Here is a 3988-nt window from a genome sequence, read left to right as displayed (position 1 = left end):
TCTGGGGCGGCTGGACGCTCCTTTCCCATTAGAACAGGGGTGGGCAAACTACGGCCCGTGGCCGGATCCGGCCCGTCAGGGCTTTGGATCCGGCCTGCGGGATTGTCAGCCCCGTGGTGCAGCAGGGCTAATACAGGCTCCCTGCCTGCCCTGGCCCCGTGCCGCTCCTGGAAGCGGCCGGCACCGCGTCCCTGCGATCCCTGGAGCAGGGGGGACCCTGAGCCCCTCCTGCACCCTGCACCCCCTGCCCTGAGCCCCCTTCTGCACCCCACAACCCTTCTGTACCCAACCCCCTGTCCGAAGCCCCCTCCTGCACCCCACAACCCTTCTGCACCCCAACCCCCTGCCCTAAGCCCCCTCCTGCACCCTGTCCCCCGCCCTGAGCCCCTGCTGCACCCCACACCCCTCCTGCACCCCAACCCCCTGCCCTGAGCCCCCTGCCGCACCCCTTACTGCACCCCAACCCCCTGCCCTGAGCCCCTTCTGCACCCTACACCCTCTGCCCTGAGCCCCCTCCCCCGATTCTCCTCCCACACTCTGCACTGCCTCCTCCACCCCAACCCCCTGCCCTGAGCTCCCTCCTGCACCTCAACCCCTTGCCCTGAGCCCCTTCCTGCACCCCACACCCCCTCCCACACCCCGCACTCCCTTCCGCCCCCCAACCCCCTGCCCCAGCCCTACATTCATGGCCCTGCATGCAATTTCCCCACCCAGATGTGCCCAGCCCTGCATTAGAAGGACGCCAAGTCTTCAGAGGGGTTTGAAAATCCCAGCCAGTGTGAATGGATGTTGCTCAAGCGCCCCAGAGCCTCGGCTGGTGTGTAGAGACGCTGGGGAGTTTCGCTGCTTTACACCAGCTAACGTCTGGCACAATAGACTGTAAAGGGTATTTGTTTCCTTGTCTGGCTGTACCCAACTGTTGGCTTTTGCCGTATACGTCGACTGGAAGCTTTTTGGGGCCAGGGCATTGCCTTTTTTGGGCTGCGTTTGCACGGGGCCTAGCATGCTGGGGTCCTGGTCTCGAGTAGTGCTCCTAGGGCACTAGAGTGGGACTTGGGAGACGGGCGTGCTATTCCTTGGGCATCTCATCTGACCTGCTTCATAAAGCACTCTGCGCTCTCCTGATGACAAGCACTGGGTATAATCATTAACATTTCTGGAGTTGGTTCTTTTTTAAACTAGGGATTCGAATAAGGTCTGTGGCGCCACAGGAAATTATTACACCCCCTATTTCTATTTGTCCTCTCTCATCTGTGTTCTAGATTTCAGGGTCAATCTCTCTTTCGCCCATAGAAGTGCTTTCGAAGTAGCGATTCCCTAGCTGTGCCGGACTGCCACTGAGCTAGGCAGTGAGAGCCGAAAGGTAAAATCTAATCCCGGCAAGCAAAGTCCATCATGCTTACCCGCTACCTGTGCGTCTCCTGCTCTGGTACCTGTCAGGTCTCTTGTGCTTTAGGTGAGATTCCCATGCAGGGATCCAGCGCTTGCTTCCCAGCTGTGGGGGGGTGTCCTCATCCACCTTTGTGCCTCTCTTCTCTTAGCTCTTTTCAAAGAGAATATTGTCTAGTGGTTGGAGCAGGGCCCTGGGAGCCAGATTTCCCGGGGTCCAGTCTGGTCTGGGAGAAGGGTGGACGAGTGGTTTGCGGGTGGGGGGGACGAATGGGAGCTGGGCCAGCTGGGTTCTATTCCTGGCTGTGGGGGACAGTGGTGGGAACAGGGGACCAGTGCAGGACAAGGGTGCAGGATTCCTGGCTCCTCTTCCCAGCTCTTGCTGTGTAAACGTGGGCAACTCGCGTCCCTGCTCTGTGCCTCAGTTTCCCCACCTGTGAAATGTGACCTACCCCCCAGGTTGCAGTGCGAGAACTAAGACTTATAAGCACCCTGGGATCCTCAGCTATAAGATACCTTATAAGGGCAGCCTTTGATTGGTCAGCTGTACCTTCCGCCTGCAGCAATTGTAGAATTCCCCAGCTCTAGGGATTTTTTTGCTTCCACTTGGTGCATGTGAAAGACACTTGGAGAACCAACAAAAGCCCCCTGATGAGCTCCACTGGAGGAGCAGGGGATCCATGCCCCAGGGGATGGCACAGATCCTAGAGCAGAGTGGCTAGCTCAGTGGTTTGAGCCTTGGCCTGCTAAACCCAGGGTTGTGAGTTCAATCCTTGAGGGGGCCATTTAGGGAACTGGGGTAAAAAACTATCTGGGGATTGGTTCCCCTTTGAGCAGGGGGTTGGACTAGATGACCTCCTGAGGTCCCTTCCAACCCTGATATTCTATGATTATTGGCTCATGATAAATATTGCTGAGAGTGTGGGTAATACACAACAACCAGATAGGAGCTGCCTTCGGTGTGCTGGAGGGGAAGTCTGTGGAGACCTGGAGTCTGGTCTAGCTCCACCACTGACCTGCTCTATGAGCTCAAGCATGGCCTGGGCCCTCTGTGCCTCAGTTTCCCCATGTATACCTGGTGGATAATGAGCCATCCTTGGAAATTGAGACTCCTGGCTGGAGTTTCAATGGAGCCCAATGGGCTTTGGCAGTCTGCCCAACGCCTTGGACAAGCCCCCGCCCCCTCCCTGGGAAAGCTATCGGCATCACCAGCAGCTCCGTTCCCAGAGAGAGTATGGCGAGATGTCGCGTGCTGCAATGGAAACGGAAATGGACAAGGCTGGTGGGGGAAGATCGGTTACCCCCCTGTTGACAGGCAGGCCCTCGAAAATCCCAGCATCCGGTGGGAAACAGCCAGCCAGCCGCTGCTGGCCCCAGTGCGTGTGGAGCCACCCCGGGGTGACTTTGGGGCCTCGTTTTCAGTGGGCTTCGGATCAGGGCCTGTCATAACTATAAAGGGAAGGGTAACAGCTCTCCTGTGTACAGTACTAAAATCCCTCCTGGCCAGAGACTCCAAAATCCTTTTACCTGTAAAGGGTTAAGAAGCTCGGGTAACCTGGCTGACACCTGACCCAAAGGACCAATAAGGGGACAAGATACTTTCAAATCTTGGGGGGGGGGGGGGGGGGGAGAGGCTTTTGTGTGTGCTCTTTGTTTGAAGGGGTTGTTCGCTCTTGGGACTGAGAGGGACCAGACATCAATCCAGGTTCTCCCCATCTTTCTAAACAAGTCTCTCTTATTTCAAACTTGTAAGTAAAAAGCCAGGTAAGGCGTCTTAGTTTTACTTTATTTTCTCAACTTGTAAATGTACCTTTTACCAGAGTGTTTATCTTTGTGTGCTGTACTTTGAACCTAAGACAGAGGGGGGTCCTCTGAGCTCTTTAAGTTTGATTACCCTGTAAAGTTATTTTCCATACTGATTTTACAGAGATGATTTTTACCTTTTTCTTTAATTAAAAGCCTTCTTTTTAAGAACCTGATTGATTTCTCCTTGTTTTAAGATCCAAGGGGGTTTGGATCTGTATTCACCAGGAGTTGGTGAAAGGAAGGAGGGGGGAAGGGTCAATTTCTCCTTGTTTTAAGATCCAAGGGGGTTTGGATCTGTATTCACCAGGAGTTGGTGAAAGGAAGGAGGGGGGAAGGGTCAATTTCTCCTTGTTTTAAGATCCAAGGGGGTTTGGATCTGTATTCACCAGGAGTTGGTGAAAGGAAGGAGGGGGGAAGGGTCAATTTCTCCTTGTTTTAAGATCCAAGGGGGTTTGGATCTGTATTCACCAGGAGTTGGTGAAAGGAAGGAGGGGGGAAGGGTCAATTTCTCCTTGTTTAAGATCCAAGGAGTTTGGATCTGTATTCACCAGGGAATTGGTGAGAGGTTTCTAAAAGCTTCCCAGGGTAGGGAATGGTGGCAGCGGACCAGAACTAAGCTGGTAGTTAAGCTTAGAAGTCCTCATGCAGGCCCCCACTCTTGTACCCTAAAGTTCAAAGTGGGGATACAGCCTTGACAGGGCCGGATCCGGGCAAAGGCATGAACTGATGCTGGTGGAGAACGCTGGAAAAGGTCCTGCTGCCCGGAGGACTGGGGTGAGACTCTCCCCACGCA

The sequence above is a fragment of the Emys orbicularis genome, chromosome 20, assembly GCF_028017835.1.
Source record: "Emys orbicularis isolate rEmyOrb1 chromosome 20, rEmyOrb1.hap1, whole genome shotgun sequence".
NCBI classification, from domain to species: domain Eukaryota; kingdom Metazoa; phylum Chordata; order Testudines; family Emydidae; genus Emys; species Emys orbicularis.
Note: the sequence above shows the minus strand (reverse complement) of the source record.